The sequence below is a fragment of the Chlorocebus sabaeus genome, chromosome 11, assembly GCF_047675955.1.
Source record: "Chlorocebus sabaeus isolate Y175 chromosome 11, mChlSab1.0.hap1, whole genome shotgun sequence".
NCBI lineage: Eukaryota > Metazoa > Chordata > Mammalia > Primates > Cercopithecidae > Chlorocebus > Chlorocebus sabaeus.
This window is the reverse complement of record NC_132914.1, coordinates 103794828-103818578: the sequence shown is the minus strand read 5'-3', so window position 1 is coordinate 103818578 and position 23751 is coordinate 103794828. Positions and strand designations below refer to the sequence as shown.

The window sequence follows — 23751 nt, the reverse complement described above, 5'->3', positions numbered from 1 at the left end:
GCCTCAGCCCTCCGAGTAGCTGGGATTACAGGTGCCCATAACCACGCCCAGCTAATTTTTGTATTTTTTAGTAGAGTCGGGGTTTCACCATGTTGGTCAGGCTGATGCCAAACTCCTGCCCTCAGGTGACTGGATTATTATTTCTGTACACATCCATCCCTTCTGCTCAAGCATAAACTCAGTGAGAAGGCAGGGGTGGTATCTCAGTCAGCTGCATTACCTCCTGCAGGACCTAGCACAGCACCTTCCACTTAGTATTTAAATAGTTAAGTGTGCCTTCTCCAGTCTTAAAGAACAGCACAATATAGAGCATGAACATGGGGGTCTTACGAGAATGTGGGTAAGTGAACACCTAAGTACACAGAACAATACTCAACCTCGGTTGTTCACAAAGAAATAAAAAGGAAACAAATAATGAGTCACTCTTTATATCTCTGAGGGAAAAGCAAATTTAAATAATGACAATTTTTGATGCTGGTGTATACATGGTGAAATTGACACTCTCAGAGTTCTTTATACCTGAAGATAGTGTTAACGTTTTTAGTATGCAATTTGGCAGTAATGTTAAGAACCATCTAAAATGTTCAGCTGCTTGTCCTCACAACCCAACTTCTAGAAATTATAATACTAAGCAAATAATCGAAGAGAAAGAAAGGGCTATATAAAAAACATGGGACCGGGTGCGGTGGCTCACGCCTGTAATCCCAGCACTTTGGGAGGTGGAGGCGGGCAGATCACTTGAGGCCAGGAGTTTAAGACCAGCCTGCCCAACACGGTGAAACCCTCTCTCTACTAAAAATACAAAAATTAGCCGGGCATCATGGCGCACACCTGTAATCCCAGCTACTCGAGTGGCTGAGGCATCAGAGTCTCTTGAGCCCGGGAGGCGGAGGTTGCAGAGAGATCACACCACTACACTCCAGCCTGTGTGACAGGAATGAAACCCTGTCTCAAAAACAAACAACAACAACAAATTGTCAATTGTGTTTTTTTAAACAAGAAAAACTATATAAACAACCTAAATCTACCCCTATCTAGCTTGCACTGGCACTGCTAGTATTTTTGTTCCCCCTAAAACCGGCGGGGTTTTAAATTTTTGTTTCTTTAAATTTCAGCATTTTGGTCAACGTGGACAGGTTGTCAAAAGACCTAGATTCGAATAATCCTAACACTTACTGGCCAGAACTGAGCAAATCACTCAACTTACTCGAGCTTCATTTTTCCTCGTTTGTAAAAAGGTCATCTTCTATGGCAATTATAAGAATCCTATTAATTTGTTCAACAAATATTTATTGAATACGTTATTTGTGCCAACTAGTCACCATGGAGAAAGAAATTAAACTCTTGCCCTTGAGTTTGGTTGGGGAAAGAGAAAGGCAGAGGAGACAGAGGACAAGTTCAGCAAGAAGTGGTAAGTGCTGTGACACAGGTAGGCACGGAGGAGTCGGCCAACCCAGACTACATGAAAAAGCAGAGCTAGTCAGAGGAGGTTCCCTGGAGGAAGTGATAGGTGAGCTGTGTCCTGGAGTGAGTCAGAGATGGGAGCTAGACAGGGGTAAGGTGGGATGGAAGTCAGGAGTAGGGTGGGGAAGGTGAGAGCCGATAAAGACAAGGGACCTGACAGATTATGTCACTTTCCCAGAAGCAAGGTGGCTGCAGCATGGGTCTTGCTGGATGGGGCAGGGTGGATCCAGGCGAGCATGGAATGTGATGTTTAACAATCTAATTATCCCGTTTCAGTCTTAAGACAGTCATCTCTAAACGGAGGATAATAATAAGCCCTACCTCAAAACGTTGTTGGGAGGATGAAGTGAAATGAGCTTAACAGAGGGTAAGCGTTCAAAAGCACCCTCTGCAGCCGTCTGTGGAGAAAGGTTGCCCTTGGCTATGCCTGGCCGGCCAGGAGGCGTTTGGAGCAATTCTGTCTGCTGGGATCTGCCGCTTTGGAAGATTTACAGGGGCAAAGACAACCGCATCGCCAAGGACCTCACAAGGCAAACACACACCAGGGGACGTCACAGCTCCATATAGGAGACGGCACTTGAGCTGAGCCCTGAAGGGATGGTTGAGGTTTTTAAAAGATAATGTTGTTTTATATTCACAAAAGTAATGCATGTTCATCTTTTTAAAATGAAGAAAGTATGGAGAAAATATCTCAGAATCCAAGCCCCTCTCAACAGAGGGAACGACTGTTACCTTTTTATGCTATTTGCCTCGTCTTTTTTCGGGGTTCTTTCACACACAAACACATACATATCTATGCTTAAAACATGTGAGGGTCATACAGTCCATCCTAGTTTGTAACTTGCCCTGTTCATTTTGAAGAGGACACGTCAGACTCTGGGAGGAGGCCACCAAGGGAGAGGGTACTCCAAGAGTCAGAAGCAGCAGGAGGAAAGGCAAGGAACTGGGACCTGGGGCCCAGGGAAGATGCACGTGGTCCCATTGGTGGAGCCAGGGAAGCTCCCTGTTCTGGGATTCCATAGCAGTGTCTCCCACTCAGGCAATACTGCCTTTGTTATATAAGATTTTTTTCCCAGCTAAATTTTGTTATGGCCCCATTTCTGAGTATCAGTGAATAAAAAGAACTTGGCTTTGAGGACAAGCAGACATGGGTTTAAATTCCAGCATTGCCCCCAACTGTGTGGACTTTGAGCGGCAACTTGACTCATCCAAGCCTGAAGGCCCTTATCTAAAAAAATGTGAATCATAACTTATGTCACAAGGATGTTTTGAGGATTAAATATAATATGTTAAGAACTAGAACAAGAACAGTTTTTAAAAATGCCTTACTAATAATAGCACTCATTGGTCAAGTACTTAGGCCAGGCACTGCACATCACTTTTCGTATGCTACCTCATTTTATTCCTCCAAATATTGCTATGAAGAAATGTTATATCCCTATTTTATAAATAAGGAAGCAGAGCTTTGGTGAGGGTGAATAATTGCATGAGGCCATGTAGCTGGTGAATGCAGACAGGACCTCACTAGGTGCTCAGCAATCCAGTGGCTACAGATAGTGTTTAGAAGAGAACTGGTCTACCCCAAAGCCAATGTGGGCCCTCCAGCTCAATCACCAAACAGGTGCTGTCCACCTCTGCTGGCTCCTTTCCTTAGATCACTGGCAACTTTGTGCCCAGGGTCTGAATGCCCAGCCCTTTTCTTCTAAAGTAGGAGGTGTGTCACACCCAGGCCTGGCCCTCCTATTTGATGGCTCTCTATCTTAGTTCTCCTGAAGTGCTGGCTATTTATTTACTCATTCATCAGATATTCATTGAGTGTCTACTACATTTCAGCCCCATGACAGGTGTTAAAGGGTAAGAAAAAGCAGACATAGTCACTGCTGTCTTGAGGTCATAAATTATCAGCCAATTGAATGTAAGTCCAAGTCAGGTACAGTGGTACACACCTATAGTCCCAGCTACTTGAGAGGCTGATCTGGGAGGATCACTTGAGCCCAGCAGTTCGAGACCAGCCTGGGCAACATGGCAAGACCCAATTTCAAAAGTAAAGTAAAATTAAAACAAAACAAAACAAAAAGACACCCCAAACTTTAAAAGTAAGTCCTAGGCAAGAGCTGTGAAGTGCAAGTCCAGAATGCTATAGCAGCACCAAATGTAGGGTGTGAGCCTGGCTTGGGGATCTGAGGAGGAGCAAGAACCTTACCTAGGTAAAGAGAGTAGAGAGTAGGGGGACACATTTTAGGTAAATGGAAACAGCCATAGTTGATAGAGACTTTAGGAACTGGTCCTGTCAAATGCCTTTTCATTTTCACTGGGAGAAATGCCTTGAACCAAACAAGATTCATCCGTAAAGCATCATTTCAGGCCAGCAGGATTCCTGGAGCCATTCGCAGGCACACCTGCAGTGCCCCCCTGCTGGTCCTGCCAAGGCTGGAGAGCTGCAGTCTGCTTTTAAAAAAAGCTCCTGCCAAGATGCTGCCCTGGCGCCTGGTCTTCTTGCCACTCTGTTCTGCTCCCACTTTGCAGTAATGATTCCTAACACGGTGCAGGGATCTCAGTCCAGTTCCCAGTAGTGAGCATCTCTGCTCTCCTCTCTGCATCTACCCCCAATATAAACTCTGGGGCCAAATTTCCAGGCTCAAATCCCAGCTCCACTACTTATTAGCCACCTGACCTTGAACACCATTTTGGTTCCTCAGTTTCATTATCTGTAAAATAGGGATAATAATAGGACCAACCTCATACCGCTATCGTGAGTATTAATTGAACCACTTCTGGTTCAAAGGACTTGCTATCTAAGTGTTCCCTGTTCCTATAATTGCTATTGCTTCTCCAGAGGGACCATGTGCCTGGCTCCCCACCCTGTCCGTGAGGTTTGGCAAGCTCTGCAGCTGGGAGGGTTATTCACTCTGTGCTCCCTCAGCACCTGACTGCTCCCCAGCAAAGTCCCCATGGCAGAGTGTAGTTGCTGCCCATGGATCGTTTTAATCCATTCAGGCTGCGGTAACAAAATACCATAGACTGGGTGGTTTTAAACACAGAAATTGATTTCTCATAGTTTTGGAGGCTTGGAAGTCCAAGATGAAGGCATCAGTGATTTGATGTCTGGTGAGGGTCTGCTTCCTGGTTCAAAGACAGCTGTCTTCTCGCCCTGTGTTCACACGTGGCAGAAGGGGTGAGGGAGCTCTCTGGGGCCCTCTTTTATAAGGAGACACTAATCCCATTCACAAGGGCTGAGCCCTCATGACCTAACACTTCCCCAAAGCCTCATCTCCAAATACCATCACATTGGGGGTTAGAGCTTCAACATTTGAATTTGGGGGGAATACAGACATTCAGTCTGCAGCACTGACCACTGTGTCTGCCTTGTTAGCTTGTAAGCTCTGCAGGGCGCAGACCTTGCTCACCATTGGGTCTCCAGCACCCACATGTGGTAGGGGCTCAGGAAGCATTTGTGGAATGAGTGAATGAATAAAATGACATCACAATTAAAAGTGGAGTGATTCAGTAACATACAAAAAACATGATTTCATATATTAAATGTTCATATAAAAAACATATGATTTCAGTAACATACAAAACTGCAGTACTACCGGGGAATGTTTATTAAGGACTTATATTGTGCCAGGCACTGTGGAAAGCTCTTCATGGTATGGCATTTAGCTTTCACAGCTGCCCTAGAAAGTGAACAGTTTAACGCATGTGAAACATCAAATGCAGGGCCTTAGTGTACTTAGTGCTTAATCAGTGTTAGCCCTAATTAGTAGTATTATCCCCATTTACAGAGGAAGAAACTAAGGCTCAGAGAAGTGAAGGAATTTGTCTGAAGTCACACAGTGAGTGGCAGAACAAAGACAAGGACCCAGGCTAGTTGACGTCAAAACCTCCCCAGACCCAAACATTTATGAGCCTCATTCTGTCTTCAAACTTGTAGTACTGGACTGAAGATTTTAGAGAAGTTATTATTTGCCTCATCATTTCTTTTCTGCCTCCATGTCAAATGAATTCACACTTGGGAATCTATTCTAGAATATTTCTTGCCTGGAGCCAGTGTGGCAGAGTTTAACATTGAGGAAGCACATTTCTAAATTAATTACTTCTTTTCAAATCCCAGGAAATGTTCAAGTTGATGTGAGTCTCAAATTTCACTTCAAAGTTCTAATTCTATTTCCTTTCATTATACTGACCTGGCTGCACCTGGTCAGACCTCACCTGTTGGGAACGTGGGGCTGCCAAAGGTTTCATTTCCCCTCATTCACCTCCTTTCCAGCCCCTGCAAAGGGCACCAGCTGATGAGCAGGGTGCCTGGCACCCAGGCCTTTGGCAGTGGGCATCAGCCTCTGGCAGCAAACCCTTCTCCCCCGTGGGAACGGGGCTAAATCCCAAACAAAACTGTGATGTTGGCAGCATTTGCTGTGAGGGGCCCACACCTGCTTCCTCTTGCCTCCTCTGGGTGAATTCCTTCATAATCTTGGAGTGGGAAAGAGGCTGTCTAACTTTGATACAAAATCAAAAAGCCATAAAAGAAAAGATTGATAAATTTTATGACATAAAAAATCCAAAATTTCTATGTGAGGGAAAAAAAAACCAAAAACACAACATGAGTACAAAGATAATGACTCACTCGGGAAAACTGCAATCATTCCACAGACAATGGTCTCATCTGCCCACCATAGAAAAGAGCTCCTGTAAAAGTAGCAGGAAAAAGACCAAGAACCAAAAGCAAAAACAGGCGATGCACATGACACACAGTTAATGGAAAAATTACAAATGCTCTTAAAAGGTGGAAAGATGGTCAGTTTTAACCAATGAACATAGAAATTACACCAAGATGGCATTTCTTACTTATCAGATTGGCAAAAATCCAAATCACAACCACGCAACTCTGCTGTGAAGCTAATGGGAAACAGGTACCCTCCCACCTTGCAGGGGGAGAGTGAACCGTGCCTCCTGGCCAGACACAGTGGCTCACACCTATAATCCCAGCACTTTGGGAGGCTGAGGCAGGAGGGTCATAGTAAGACTCCGTCTCTACAAAAAAATTTTGAAAATTAGCTGGAAAGGCTGGGCACAGTGGCTCATGCCTGTAATTTCAGCACTTTGGGAGGCCACGGTGGGCAAATTGCTTGAGCTCAGGAGTTCGACCAGCCTTGGCAACACGGTAAAACCCCATCTCTGTAAAAAATTAGCCAGACATGGTGGTGCACACCTGTACTCCCAGCTACTCAGAAGGCTGAGGTGGGAGCCATCACCTGAGCCTGGGAGGCTGAGGCTGCAGTGAGCCGTGATTGCACCACTGCATTGCAGCCTGAGTGACAGAGAAAGACCCTATCTCAAAAACAAAAACTAAACAAAACAAACAAAACCCAGGGCTTCTCTGTATGGAAGGTCATTTGGCAGAATCTACTGAAATCCCATGTACCCTTTATCCAGCAGCCCCAGGTCTGTGAACTGATCCTACAGCTATTCCTGGACACATCTGAAACGATGCATACACAAGGTTATTTGTTGCAGCTTGTCTGTAGCAGCAAAAGTTTGGAAACAGCACAGGCGTTTATCTGGATAACTAAATTAGAAGGCATCCTCACAATGGGATACTATGCAAGTATTTTTTTTTTTTTTTTTAAGATGAAAACCAAAAAAGAATGAGGACACTTTCTATATTCTTACTGATATGGAACACTCTGGTTTTTATTATTAAGTGAAAAAAGCAAGTCACAACACAGTGCATATAGTATGCCACTTTTTTGTGTTAAAAAAGTAACAAATGGCTGGGCACGGTGGCTCATGCCTGTAATCCCAGTACTTTGGGAGGCCGAGTCAGGTAGATCACTTGAGGTCAGGAGTTTGAGAACAGCCTAACCAATATGGCAAGATCTTGCCTCTACAAAAACACAAAAATTAGCCGGGCATGGTGGTGCATGCCTGTAATCCTAGCTACTCAGAAGGATAAAACAGGAGAATCGCTTGAACCTGGGAGATGGAGGCTGCAGTGAGCCAAGATGGCACCACTGCATTCCAGCCTGGGTGACAGAGCAAGACTGTCTCAAAAAAAAAAAAAAAAAAAAAAAAAAGGAACACATATTTGAATTTTTCACTTGCATAAGGAAATACTCGAAGAATACATGATAAACAAAAGTGTTTATTACTAGGAAGCTGGAGTAGAGGGTTGCAGGGGAAGATGGGGGTGAGACCAAGACTTCTCAATGAGTACCTTTTACAGCATTTTGATTGTTGGACCATATGGCTGTATAATCTATTCAAAACTATTCTAACTTTTAAGTATGAACAAATTAAAAAGATCCTATAGGGGAGGGGCATCCAAAGGAAGAATCTACTCAAATGGATAAGTGGTCCTGGAGTGCCAAAAACTGAAAGCAAATTATAAATACCCATAATCTAGTGAGGTTTTATGGTCTATTTTGTTTTCCTAATATCCATATGCTTACTGAGCACCTGCCATGTACCAGGCCCTACTATGTTAAGTGTTGGTGAGATACAGTCAGACACAGTGCCTTCCCCTCAAGATGTTTTGGCCCCATGGAGAGACTAAATGGAGGGTGGAGGGGACCTGGCCTGGCTGTGTGCTCGAAGCCCAGAGGAAGCAGTATGTCCTTCTTCCCCAGAGGAGTGGGGAAGGTCAGCTGGAGAAGAAAGGACAGATAGGCTGACACTGCGGGCAGAATGGGCAGCCCTTGATGACACTATGGGCACGGAGGTGAGGAACGGGAGGAGCCAAGGAGGCCATCTTAAATCACAGCCTAAACACTGGGGCCGCGCCAGCCAGCTAGCAGTCTCAAACCTGGGTTCCCAGCCAGCACTAAAACTGCAGCAGACACCCCATGGGGGCAATCCAATTCTTTGCAAGTGACCTAGGAGGTTTCTTCTGTTGAACCTATCCTCCCAGTTTCTCTAATTTCTTCCAACCCTCTAACACCAGCCTAGTCTAAGGCCTCAAACTTGGAGTAGGTAGCAGCCCTGATGTGTCTTCCTGGCTTGAATCCACCTGCATAGAACCTCCACACCAACCTTCTGAAAACACCACTCTGATTTGTCACTCCTCAGCCAGCTCCTTCAGTGACACCTCAGACCTCAAATTCCAGACTCCTTGTTTGGAATTCAGGTCCCTCAGTGATGTGGCCCAAACTCATTCCTAGCCCTGTCTGCCATGATTCTTCAACCTCTCTGCTCAAGCCAACCTGGAAAACTCTCCAAGCTCAAGACCAATCTCATAGCTTTCTGCCTCCCCCATTTTCCTATCACTGCAGGAACCACATAGATCCTTTGAGGGCCAAGACAAATGTCACCTCCTCCAAAATGCCTTCCCCAGAGTCACCTTCCAATCTCGTGACCTCTCCAAACTTCCACATGCATAATTAGTAAATCACCTGCAAGTATTATTAAAATACAGAGCATGTGTCAATGAGTCTGGGATGGGCCTAAAATATTGCATTCCTAACAAGCTTCCAGGAAGGTCTATGCTCTAGGTCAGTATCACACTTGGTTTGGCAAGGTCTTAAGTACACCTCATATCCTTTGAATGAAGTCGATCACATATGGCCTTGCATTATGAATATTCAAGTATGTACCTTAACTTCTTTTCTCGATTGAAAATTCATTGAGAGCAGGGATCCACGGAAAAGACAGTTTATGTAGTCAAAAGAGAGCCAGCAATAAAATAAAATAGCTCTAAATTCAAGTCTTAACTCTACCACTTACTTGCTATGACATTGAATAAGTCACATAATCTCTGAATCTCAGTTTCTTCATCTGTAAAATGGGGAGAAAAAATACTTTCCCTCCAGAGGATTAAAAGAAATCATGGTTGTGATTATGCCCAGCATACTGCCTGGTGCTGAATATATTTTAATACTGGCTCCCTCCTCTTTCTTTCCTTACATAATTTTGGGATTTCCATAGAGTCTAGCATGTAGTAGGTGCTCAGGGAATCTTCTGGGCCCAACTTTTGCAGGAACTTCTGTTCTACCCATACAACTCTGTCCAATCCACACTGCTGAGCTTTCCTCTCTGGATATGATGTTCCAATAGTCACTGACTTTTTAATATTTTACAGTCACAATCCTCCTGTTTGTTGGTGAGTATGCCATCAGAAGCATACACATCTACTGACATCTGCTAGTGGAAAAATGCAATTGTTTAGGTTGGAAGTGAGAACTCATGAGACCTGAATTATGGCAAATAACCCATCCACTCTTGCTCGGTTTCTTCACCCATCAGGCATTTAGGACTTGACCCCACTGGTCCAGGGTTTTCTTTCCAACTGCATTCCGTCAAAAAATATCAGTCCCATATCACATTTCCTCACACTCACTGAGTCTCTAGCGAATCAACTAAATTAATCTTTTCTGGGTTGCTAAGTGGACATAACAGAGCATTTGACAGATATCAGAAGGCCTCAGTAACAGTCCTGATTCTGACACTAACTAGGAGTGTGATCTCTGGCAAATCACATCCTTTCTCTGAGCCTTAGTTTCCTTAACGGTAAAACAGGAGAGTTGGGCCAAGATGATCCATAAAATCTCATACTCTTTTATTCTAGGCTAACAAACTGAATAGTCTCCCATTCCGAGCAACACATTTTCATTTTGACCAGGTCCTTGGTGCTGATACTGAAAGGCTCATGCCAGCAAAAGAAGTCCTCTCAGTAGGCAGAATGTTGACCTATCTCAAATCACACCCCGAGAAGGCATTTTTTCCATTGGCCTGATCCAGGGATACATTCTGTGGCAGGCCACCCAATAGCCAATTGTGCATTTTTTCCTGCTTGCTAATCAAACCCCAGTTTTATCCAAGGCAATATTATGATAGCCCAAGAGGTAAACCATGATTTTTCTAAGCCAAGAGTTGGTAAACTTTTTCTGCAAAGAGCCAGATAGACAATATTTTAGGCCCTGTGGGCCACACACAGTCTATTCCTTTTCTTCTTCTTCCCCCCAACCTCCACACGCACTCTTTAAAAATGAAAATAAAGGCCAGGCGCGGTGGACTTTGGGAGGCTGAGGCAGGCGGATCACGAGATCAAGACCATCCTGGCCAACATGGTGAAACCCCATCTCTACCAAAAAAAAAATACAAAAATTAACTGGGCGTGGTTGTGAGCTCCTGTAGTCCCAGCTACTCGGAAGGCTAAGGCAGGAGAATCGCTTGAACCCGGGAGGCGGAGGTTGCAGTGAGCCAAGATCACGACACTGCACTCCAGCCTGGTGACAGAGTGAGACTCCATCTCAAAAAATAAAGTAAAATAAAATAAAAATGAAAAAAATTATTAGATCATGGGATGTATAAAAACAGTCCACAGGCTAGATTTGATCTGTGGTCAGTCCAGTTATCATAATCTTATTCTTTGGACAAATTCTCTTTCATCCTCCCTTTCAGCTATAAATGATAGAGTTCTGGACAAAAACAACATAAAATAAGTCTATTGGGGGCTTCTGGGAAAGATTTTGTTGTTTTCTGATAAAAGAGAGACACACAAGAAGAAAAGTAACTGGCACCTCCCCTTGTTCCATTTTCCTGTCTTAAATGTGTACCTGATGCCTGGACCTGCAGCAGCTACCTTGTGATTATGAGGTACTAACACGGGGACAAAATACCAACAATGTAGGGGACTCAGCAGAAAGACATAAAGAGCCTGGGTCCTGGAGGATGTTGAACTGTTGAATAAACCCTGGAACCTCATCCTTCCCATCTTTGGTTAAATAAAACAATAAATACCTACATCATTTAAACCATCAGGTTTCTGTCTCTTAAAATCCAAAGCATTCTTCTGGATTTTTGTTTTTTTGAGATGGGGTCTCACTCTGTCACACAGGCTAGTGTGCAGTGGCATGATCTTGGTTCACTGCAACCTCCACCTCCCCAGCTCAAGCAATCCTTCCAACTCAGCCTCCTGAGTAGCTGGGACTACAGGTCAAAGCATTCTTAACATGCTAAAGCAGAGTGGTTTTTTCCTCATAAGTAATTTTTTTTTTTTTTTGAGACGGAGTCTCGCTCTGTCGCCCAGGCTGGAGTGCAGTGGCCTGATCTCAGTTCACTGCAAGCTCCGCCTCCCGGGTTTACGCCATTCTCCTGCCTCAGCCTCCCGAGTAGCTGGGACTACAGGCGCCCGCCACCTCACCCCGCTAGTTTTTTGTATTTTTTAGTAGAGACGGGGTTTCACCGTGTTAGCCAGGATGGTCTGGATCTCCTGACCTTGTGATCCGCCCGTCTTGCCACTGCGCCCGACCCCTCATAAGTAATTTTTAAAACTTCAACCATGTCCTATAGTAAGCACCGGGGTTACAACAGAGAACCACACAACATTCCTGCCTTCTTGGGGCTTTCTAGTCTAGTAAAGGAGATGACAAGGCACAATCAAATATTGACACATCAGATCAGTCACTAAACGGGGGTGATGAGCTCTGCTCTTGGTGTTCCTACTGGCAAATTATGAAATCTCCAGTGCGAAGTCTTTGAAACATGAGGGTTTATTACTTTCTGAGAGGCAGACAAGTGCAAAAAACACTATAAAAGACTAATGCTGAAAGGCAGACATATAGACCTAAGTTCAAATCTCAACTCTACCACTTAACAGCTGTGTGACTTTGGGCAAGATTCTTGACATCCGCTAGAGGGGAAAAATGCAATTTGGGCCGGGTGCAGCGGCTCACGCCTTTAATCCCAGCACTTTGGGAGGCTAAGGCAGTCAGTTCACGAGGTCGAATGATCGAGACCATGCTGGCTAACACGGTGAAACCCCATCTCTACTAAAAATACAAAAATTAGTTGGATGTGGTGGCATGTGCCTGTAGTCCCAGCTACTCAGGAGGCTGAGGCAGGAGAACTGCTTGAACCCGAGAGGCAGAGGTTGCAGTGAGCTGAGATCACTGCACTCCAGCCTGGCAACAGAGTGAGACTCCGTCTCAAAAAAACAAGCAATTTGGAGTGGGCTAAGGACTTGATGGGAATTTGAATGCAAGTATGCTTGAGCTTCTATTTCTACACATGTAAGTAAAGCTCATAATCATAAGCCACCTCTTTGGACTATTGTGAGAAAGAAATGAGATCATGGAATTAAAGCACTTCTCATTGCTCAGTAAATGATAGCTACATATACATATTAACTATAAATAAATATGTATATATAATTTTGCTTAACAATATATTCTTAGAAAAAAGACTGGAAGGAAACACAAAAACATCAAGAGTGGTTATCTCTACACAGTGGGATTAGAGGCAATTATTTTCTTTCCTCAGATATTTTTCCAAATATAGGTACACATAACTTTTAAAGTTGTGGGAGTTTTTAAAATGTGATCTTTGTGTTTTGAAAATAAATGCAAAATGTGAACTGAAACTCCTTTTTCTTTTATCTGGACAAGAGTCAGGTGGCCCATGTTCTAGATCTAGCACTGGTATTGACTTCTTGTATAATCTTAGAAAGCCACTTCACTTCTCTAGGTCTCAATTTCCTTGTCTAAGAGTTGTTGATAATCAGACTTCCAGCTCCCTCCATGATAAAGTAGCTTGCACTAGATTAACTCACCCACCAAATTGTAAAAGCTAGATAAAATATACAAATAGCTATTTGAAAACATTGGAGGGCAATAAATGCAGACAGGACTAGAGGAACTACAAGCCTTGAAAGAAAGGAAGCACCAGAAGTAAGCTCTACAGTCACGTTGGCGTTTTCCTGAAAGATCTTTCCAAATTGCTACACTGGGAAATAGAACCCAAGCAAAGAGTATAGTCTATTGAGCTAAGGAGAGTTTGGGGATAACAGAGTAGCTAATATCTAAGGAGCAGAATCCCAAAGAGAAGAGAACTTTAAAGAAAGAGACACCGCTTTCCCATCTTGCAAGATGGCGGGTGAAAAAGTTGAGAAGCCAGATACTAAAGAGAAGAAACCTGAAGCCAAGAAGGCTGATGCTGGTGGCAAGGTGAAAAAGGGTAACCTCAAGGCTAAGAAGCCCAAGAAGGGGAAGCCCCATTGCAGCCGCAACCCTGTCCTTGTCAGAGAAATTGGCAGGTATTCCCGATCTGCCATGTATTCCAGAAAGGCCATGTATAAGAGAAAGTACTCAGCCGCTAAATCCAAGGTTGAAAAGAAAAAGAGGGAGAAGGTTCTTGCAACTCTTACAAAACCAGTTGGTGGTGACAAAAACGGCGGTACCCGGGTGGTTAAACTTCGCAAAATGCCTAGATATTATCCTACTGAAGATGTGCCTCGAAAGCTGTTGAGCCATCGCAAAAAACCCTTCAGTCAGCACGTGAGAAAACTGTGAGCTAGCATTACACCCGGGACCATTCTGATCATCCTCACTGGAGGCCACAGGGGCAAGAGCGTGGTTTTCCTGAAGCAGCTGGCTAGTGGCTTGTTACTTGTGACTGGACCGCTGGTCTTCAATCGAGTTCCTCTACGAAGAACACACCAGAAATTTGTCATTGCCACCTCAACCAAAATCGATATCAGCAATGTCAAAATCCCAAAACATCTTACTGATGCTTACTTCAAGCAGCAGCAGCTGCGGAAGCCCAGACACCAAGAAGGTGAGATCTTCAACACAGAAAAAGAGAAATACGAGATTACAGAGCAGCGCAAGATTGATCAGAAAGCTGTGGACTCACAAATTCTACCAAAAATCAAAGCTGTTCCTCAGCTCCAGGGCTACCTGCGATCTGTTTGCCCTGACGAATGGAATTTATCCTCACAAATTGGTGTTCTAAATGCCTTAAGAACCTCATTAAATAGCTAACTACCAAAAAAAAAAAAAAAAAAGAAAGAGACAAACATACTTGTATTCAAATTACCCCTCAAATCCTTAGCCCACTCCAAGCTATACATGCAGAGTGAGAAACCAAGAAACTGAGGGGAAAGTAGCAGCTTAGAGACTAAAGAGCCAATCATTAATTGGTTAGGGTTGGAGTCTAAGCTGGGTCAAAGTAGAGGGAAGTTGGTAAACACCCAGAAAGGCCAGGCTTTAGGAATAAAAACCTAGTAGTACAGACAAAACCAAAATATACTAGGTTTGACAAGATTAAGGAGATCTGCTAGCTTGCTCTCTGCCTGCTAGAACAAAACTCAACACTTGTTGGAGAAAGTTAACATCCTTCACCCAAAGGCTCTTCAACTTTGCATCCATAATGTCCAGTATTGGATAAAAAACTATGAGGTGTTATTGGAAAACCTCAAAAGGACCAAAAATACCTGAAATCCAAGAAATAGCCAGATAATAGAAATAGATCCAGAGATAATTCAGATACTAGACTTAGCAGACAGGAACTTTAAAATAACTATGGATAATATGTTCGAGGAGATAGAGAAAAATATGGTCAAATTAGAGGAAATGATGGACAAAACAGATGAAAAATGGAGAATATCAATCAAGATTTAGAAACTATGAGAAAAGAATCAATTGGACCACCTACCACAGAAGAATACAATATCTGAAATTAAGATCACTTGGATGGGTTTAATAGAAGACTAGACATGATAGAAAATGGGAATTTAGAACTGAAAGGCAGGTCAATTAAAAAAATACAAAACTGAGGTACAAAGGAATGAAGATGGACAAACCAGAGCAAAACATAAAAAAAAGAGGTATAATCAAAGGTCTAATATTCATGTAACTGCAGCTCCAGAAGATGAGAAAAGTGAGGAAGACAAAATATTTGAAGAGACAATGGCAAAGAATCTGCAAATTTGATGAAAGACAACATACACATTCAAGAAGCTCAGTGATCCCCAAGAAGAATAAAAACAAGCAAGCCGTATCTATGCATATCATAGTCAAACTACTGAAAACCAAAGACAATGAAAAAAATTTTAAACCAGCCAGAGACAAAAAGACACATTGCATTCAAAGGAGTAAAAATACATCTGATGACTAACTTTTCAATAGACATTTTTGGACCCCAGAAGACAGTGGAATAACTTTAAAGTGTTGAAAGGAAAATTAAAATTTAAAAAAGTCTCACCAACCTAGAATTTTATCACTAGCAAAAATATCCTCCAAAAATATATGTGAAATAAAGATGTGTTTCATGATCTACACTATACTACACAGTATGATAATAAATCTGCAAGGAATTCCTCTGAGTTAAAGAAAAAATGATTCCAGATGGAAGCATGAAACTGCTGACAGGAAGAAAGAACCCTGGAGAGGGTAAATTTGTGAATAAATGAAAATAAATATTGACTGCTTAAAACAATAGTAATTATGCCTGTGGGGTGTATAACATATGTAGAAGATGTATACATTAAAATGAGAGCTCAGAAGATGAGAAAGAGGAAAATGAGGTTAAAATATGATGGTGTTCTTCCCCTGTGCTTGAAGTGGGGGAAGGAGTAATGTGAGGTAGATGTATTAATACGTGAAAAATGCAAAAATGCATATTGTGATCCCCAATAGTACCACTCTAAAAGAATGTATAATTGAAAAGCTAGCAGAAGAAAACATCGAATATTTTTAAAAATTCTGTTAATCCCTTCCCTAAAAGCTAAAAAGTAAGAATAAAGGAATAAAGACAGATGGGACAAATAAAAAATAAATAGTAAGTTTGTTGACTTAAACTCAATAATGTCGGTAACAATATTAAATTTAAATGGTCTAAATTCAAAGATTATCAGACTGGGTTTTGTTTTTCAAAAAAGCTACAGTTAAAAACTTTACTGAACTAAATATAATAAGATTATATAGTAAGATTAAAAATAAAAAGATGAAAAAGATATACCGTAGCAACCCATGTGTAAAGAAAACTGGTGTAGCTGTATTAATATCAGACAAGATAGACTTCAAAGCAAAAAGTATTACTAGAGATAAGGTAGAAATATTTAACAATAATAAAAAAAGTCATTTCAATAAGAGGACATAGCAATCCTAAATTTCTAAGAAATTAATACTTTAAAATATATAAAGTAAAAATTGACAAAACTAAAAAGATAGACAGCTACAACCATAATGAGAGCTGGAGATATTAACATACCTGTCGCAGTAACTGAGAGAACAAACAATAACAACAGTAAAACAGTAAGGATATGGAATATTTAAATAACATAATTAACTAAATTCACATAACTGATATCTATAAAACGCTCCATCCAGTATACATTCAAAATGTACATTCAAAATGCAAAATACTCATTCTCCTCAAGTGCACATGGGCATTAACCAAAATAGATTATAAGTTGGGACATTTAAAATGTACATTCAGCTGGGCGTGGTAGCTCACACCTGTAATCCCAGCCCTTTGGGAGGCTGAGGTGGGTGGATCACTTGAAGTCAGGGGTTCAAGACCAGTTTGGTCAACATGGTGAAACCCTGTCTCTACTAAAAATACAAAAATTAGCCAGGTGTGGTGACAGGCACCGGTAATCCCAGCTACGTGGAAGACTGAAGCAGGAGAATCACTTGAACTGGGAGGCAGAGGCTACAGTGAGCTGAGATTGCTCCACTGCACTCCAGCCTGCGTGATGGAGTGAGGTTTTGTCCCAAAAACAACAACAAACCCAAAATGTACATTCAAAATGCAAAATATACATCCTTTTCAAGTGTGCATGGACATTAACCAAAATAGACTATATGTTGGGACAGACACTAAGTCTCAACAATTTCAAATTTTGAAATAATACAGAATATGTTCTCTGACCACAGTGGAACTAAAAGAGAAATCAACAACAGAAAGACAATTAGGAAATCTATGAATGTTGGGACATTAAGCAACAGATTTCTAAATAAGCCAAGTAAAAGAAGAAATCACAATAAAAAACTGAAAATGTGTTTAACTGAACAATAATGAAAGTGTGGTATCAGAAAAATGTTGGGATTAATCGAGCAATGCTTAGAGGAAAATTTATGACTTTAAATGTATATCTTAGGAAAGGTTGAAAATCAATAATCTAAGCACCTATCTCAAAATCTGGAAAAAGACAGCATATTAAACTCAAAGAAAGTAGAAGGAAGGAAAAAAGATAAGAGCAGAAATGAATGCAATTCTTAAAAGATATAAATTGAGAAAAACAACAAAGCCAAAAGTTGGACCTTTGAAAAGACTATTAAAATTGAGAGACCCTGGCAAGACTGCTGAAGAAAAACAGAGAAAACCTAAATTGCCAATATCAAAAATGAAAGAACATCAACATAGATGTTAAAAACATGACAAAAGTGGCAGGGCATGGTGGCTCATGCCTGTAATCCCAGCACTTTGGGAAGCTGAGGTGGGCAGATCACAAGGTCAGGAGTTCAAGACCAACCTGGCCAACATGGTGAAACCCCATCTCTACAAAAAAAAAAAAAAAAAATTAGCTGGGCATGGTGGCGGATGCATGTAGTCCCAGGTACTCAGGAGGCTGAGGCAAGAGAATTGCTTGAGTCCGGCAGGCAGAGGTTACAGTGAGCCAAGATCACGCCATTGCACTCCAGCCTGGGCAAAAGAGTGAGACTCCATCTCAAAAAATAAATAAAGGCAAAGGTAATAAAAGGAAAGTTTGAACATCATGTAAATAAACTTGAAAATTTAGATGAAACAGATTCCTTAAAAGTAACAATTTACTAAAAGTAAAAAAAGAAATAAAAATATAAATAATCTAATAACTATTTAGAAAATTGAATCCATCATCAAAAACTTTCCCTCAAAGAAAATTCCAAACCCAGTTGTTGAATTATTCCAAAGAGTTAAGAAATAAAGAATACCAATCTTATATAAACTCTTCAAAACAATAGAGAAATATGAAACTTCCTACCCCTGTTCATGAGACCTGTATAATCTTGACACCAAAACCTGACAAGAACATCATAAAAAAGAAATACCATAGGCCACAAATCTCATGAACATAGACGTGAAAATCCTTAACAAAATCCAGCCTGAAATATAGAAAAATCACACCCAGAAGTATATAAAAAGATCATACTTCTGACCAAGTATGATTTATTCCAGGAATGCATGTTTGACTTAATATTCAAAACTCAACCAATGTAATTCACAGTATTAATAGAATAAAGGAGAAAAACATATGATCATCAAAACAGATGTAGAAAAAGTGTTTGATAAAATTCAACACCCATTTAAGAAAAGTCTCTCAGAAAACCAAAGATAGAAGGGAATTTTCTCAACCTGATAATGAGTATCTACAAAAATCCACAGCAAATATCGCACCTAATGGTCAAACACTAAACACTTTCACCACTTAGGTTGGGAAAAAGGCAATGATGTCCACTATCACCACGTCACCTCAAAATTGCACTAGAGGTCCCAGCCAGTACATAAGGCACACGAAACAAAAAAAAAAAATACAAAGATTATAAAGGAAGATGCAAAGCTGTCATTATTCTCAGGTGACATGATGATGTTCATAGAACGTTCAAAAACTGCAAATTTTAAATTAATAAGCAAATTTAGCAAAGTGGCTAAATACAAAGTTATTATCTAAATAATTGCATTTTAATATGCTAGCAACTAACAATTAGAAAAAACTTTAAATGTACTACTTACTTTAGCATTGAAAAACATCAATTATCTAGGAATAAGTCTAAAGAAAGACGTGTAAAACCTCTACAGTGAAATCTACAAAACACTGTTGGGAAAAATTAAAGATGATCCAAATACTTGGAGGCCTAATGCAACATATGTTAATTGGAAATTTGATGTTGTTAAGGTGTTCTTCCCAAATTTATTATAGATTCAATGCAATCCCCATCAAAATTCCTAGCAGGTATTTTGCATATGTGAAAAAATGACAACTAATTCTAAAATCAATATGGAATGGTTAAGAATGTAGATTAACCAAAGCAATACTGAAGAAGTAAAGAAGAACAAGAGGTCTTATGCCACCAGATATCATGACTTATTGTATAGGTGCAGTAATAAAGACTGTAGTATTAGCCCAAAAACAGACAGTAAGGCCAACAGTTTGTAATAAAAGTCCAGACCCAGATCCAAATATATATAATCTACCAATTTATGATGAAGGCACCACTGGAACTCAGTGGATAAAGGGTGACCTTTTCAAGAAACCATGCTCTATCAATTAATTAAAAAGAAAAAAAAAGAACTTTGACTCCTCCTTCACACCATACACAAAAGTTCCAGATGAACTATTGATATAAAAATGAAAGGTAAAATAGTAAAGCTGTTAGATGATCTGTTAAAAAGATCTTCATGAACTTCAGGTAAGCAAAAATTCTTAATAGGATACCAAAGCACTAACTATAAAAGAAAAACATTAATACGTTGAATTTTATTAGAATGAAACACTTGTGTTCATAAAGGTTACCATTATGAGAATAAAAAGGCAACTTACAAACCAAGAGAAGATATTTATAACACTTTTACCTGGCAAATACTAGTATCTCCTATTCAAGATATAAAAACAACTCTTACAAACCCTTAAGGGGAAAACCAACAACATAATTTTGAAAAAACACACAGGTAAAAGACGTGAAGAAGGGCCGGCTGCGGGGGCTCACGCCTGTAATCCCACCACTTTGGGAGGCTGAGGCGGGTGGATCTTGAGATCAGGAGTTCAAGACCAGCCTGGCCAATATGCTGAAACCCTGTCTCTACTAAAAATACAAAAATTAGTCAGGCATGGTGGCATGTGCCTGTAATCCCAGTTACTTGGGAGGCTGAGGCAGAAGAATCACTTGAACCTGGGAGGCAGAGGTTGCAGTGAGCCGAGATCATGCCACTGCACTCCAGCCTGGGCAACACAGTGAGACTCTGACTCCAAAAAAAAAAAAAAAAAAGACTTGAAGAGGTAATTCACAAAAGATACACAAATGCCTAATAAGCATATAATAAGATGCTATACTCATTATTTATCAGAAAAAATGCAACCAAAATGATATACGCTATACACCCATGAAAATAGCTAATATTAGAAGGAATGGCTATCTCAAATGTTGACAAGGAAGTGAAACACTGAAACTTTTATAAATTGATAGTGGGAGTCTAAATTGGCACAACTACTTTAGGAAACTGTTTCGGCAGTATCTACTAAAACTAAATATACCCATACATTATGATCTAGCAATTCTACTCCTGGGAACACACCAACAAAAATAAGTGCTCATGTTCACCAAAAGATATACAAGAATGTTCAGAACTCCAGTCCTCAAACTCCTTCAAAATAATGAAAGAGGAGGGAACACATTCAAATTTATCCTACGAGGCCAGCATTATCATGATATGAAAGCCAGATAAAGATCCTACAAGAAAAGAAAACTACAGACTAATATCCTTTATAAATATTGATGCAGGCCAGGCGCGGTGGCTCACACCTATAATACCAGCACTTTGGGAGTCCAAGGAGGGTGGATCACCTGAGGTCAGGAGTTGGAGACCTGCCTGGCCAAAAACATGGTGAAACCCCATTTCTACTAAAAATACAAAAAATTAGTTGGGTGTGGTGGTGGGCACCTGTAATCCCAGCTATGTGGGAGGCTGAGACAGGAGAATTGCTTGAACCTGGGAGGCGGAGGTTGCAGTGAGCCAAGATTGTGCCATTGCACTCCAGCCTGGGCAAAAGAGTGAGACTTCATCTAAAAAAAAAAAAAATATATATATATATATATATATATATTTATAATATATTTTATATTATATAATAATATAATATATATAATATAATATAATATAATTTATATATTATAAATATATAATAATATATAAATATTATATATATAAATATATATAGATATATATATAGAGAGAGAGACAGAGAGAGAGAGAGAGAGAGAGATGCAAAAATCCTCAGCAAAATACTAACAGACAGAATTCAGCAGCATAGTAAAAGGATTACAGATCATGACCAAATGGGATATATTCCTTGAATGCAAGGATGGTTTGGCATACAAAATCAATAAATACATTATATCAATTGATCTCTGTTTGCCAGACCATCCTTGCATTCAAGGAAGGAAAACTACATAACTATTTCAACTGATGGTTCCTACAAAACAAAGGAAAACTACGTAACCATCTCAACTGATGGAGGAAAAAAATGACAAAACTCAACACCATTTTATGATAAAAGCACTCAATAAACTAAGAACAAAAGAGCATTACCTCAACATAATAAAGGTCATATTTAAAAAACAACAGCTAACGAAGGTGAAAAGACTGAAAGCTTTTTCTCTAGAATCAGGAACAAGACAAGGTTGCCTGCATTCACTACTTCTATTCGAAATAGTACTGGAAGTCCTAGCCATAGCGATTTGGCAAGAAAAAGAAATAAAAACATTCCAAATTAATAAAAAGGAAGTAAAGTTATCTCTTTTCATAGATGAAATGATTTTTTTTTTTTTTTTTTGAGATGTAGTCTCACTCTGTCATCCAGGCTGGAGTGCAGTGGTGCGATCTTGGCTCACTGCACCCTCTGCCTCCCGGATTCAAGCTATTTTCATGCCTCAGCCTCCCAAGTAGCTTGGATTACAGGTGCCTGCCACCATGCCCAGCTAATTTGTATATTTTTAGTAGAGATGGGGTTTTGCCATGTTGGCCAGGTTGGTTTCGAACTCCTGACCTCAGGTGATCCACCTCCCTCGCCCTCCCAAAGTGCTGGGATTACAGGTGTAAGCCACTGCGTTTGGCCAAAATGATCTTATATGTAGAAAACCCCAAAGATTTAACACATACCCAAACACAAAAGTACTGTTAAAACTAATGAATGAATTCAGCAAAGTTGCAGGACACAAAATCAGCACACAATAATCAGTTGCATTTCTATACACTAAGAATGAGTAATCTGAAAAGGAAATTAAGAAAATCTCATGTACAATAGCATCAAAAAGAATAAAATACTTAGGAATAAACTTAACCAAGGAAGCAAAACACTTGTACACTGAAAACTACTAAATGTTGTTGCTGAAAGAAACTAAAGACACCAAATAAATGGAAAGACATCCTGTGTTCATGGATTGGAAGACTTACTATTAAGATGTTAAAACTACCCAAAGCAATCTACAGATTCAATGCAATGCCTATCAAAACCCCAGTGGCATTTTTTTTTTTTTTTCAGAAATAGAAAAATCCATTCTAAAACTCATATGGAATCTCAAGGGACTTTGAATAGCCAAAACAATCTTGAAAAAGAAGAACATGAGAGGTCACACATTTCCTGATTTCAAAACTTACTACAAAGCTACAGTCCAGTTCTGGTATAAAGACAGACATACAGATCAATGGAATAATATGGAAAGCCCAGAAATAAATCTCCACATACATGATCAAGTGTTTTTTGACAATGGTGCCAAGACCATTCAATGGGGGAAAGAACAGTCTTTTCAACAAATGGTGCTGGGGAACCTGGGGAACCTGGATACCAACATGCGAAAGAATAAAGCTGGACTCAGACGGGCACAGTGGCTCATGCCTGTAATTCAAGCACTTTGGGAGGTTGAGGGGGGCAGATCACAAGGTCAGGAGTTCGAGACCAACTTGACCAACATGGTGAAACCCTGTCTGTACTAAAAAAAAAAAAAAAAAATACAAAAATTAGCCTGGCTTGGTAGCACATGCCTGTAATCCCAGCTACTCAGGAGGCTGAGGCAGGAGAATCACTTGAACGTGGGAGGCGGAGGTTGCAGTGAGCCGAGACATCACCACTGCACTCCAGCCTGGGCGACAGAGTGAGACTCTGTCTAAAAAAAGAGAATAAAGCTGGACTCTTACCTAATACCATCTACAAATATTAGCTCAAAACAGATCAGAAATCTAAATGTAAGGTCTAAAACTAAACTATAAAACTCTCAGAAAGAAAAAGGCAAAAGCTTCACAACATTGGATCTGACAATAATTTCTTAGATATGACACTAAAGGCACAGACCACAAAAGAAAACAACATTGGATCTGACAATAATTTCTTAGATATGACACTAAAGGCACAGACCACAAAAGAAAAAATAGTTAAATTGGATGCATTAGAATAAAAATTTCTGTGCATTAAAGAACACAATCAACAGAGTGAAAAAGCAAGCCATGGGATAGGAGGAAATATTTGCAAGTATATATAACTGATAAGACATTAATATCCAGAATATATAAAGAACTCCTAAAACAACAGAAAACAACCTGATTTTAAAATGGGCAAATAACTTAGACATTTCCTCAAAGAAGATATGCAAATGGTGAATAAGCACATGAAAAGATGTTCAACATCACTAACCATTAGGTAATTGCAAATGAAAACCACAATGAGATACCATTTTATATTCATTAGGGTGGCTATTAATTAAAAAATAATAATAAATGATGATTAGGAACTGGTAAAATTGGAACTCTTGTGCCTTG

General features: G+C 40.4%; 1 protein-coding gene and 1 pseudogene across 4 annotated transcripts in view; one reads left to right on the top strand and one right to left on the bottom strand.

Moving 5' to 3' along the window:
* RFX4 (regulatory factor X4) overlaps nt 1-23751 on the bottom strand; it is a 181979-nt gene that overhangs the window by 126624 nt on the left and 31604 nt on the right. The window lies entirely within an intron of this gene.
* Nucleotides 13232-14458, top strand: LOC103239035 (large ribosomal subunit protein eL6 pseudogene; annotated as a pseudogene).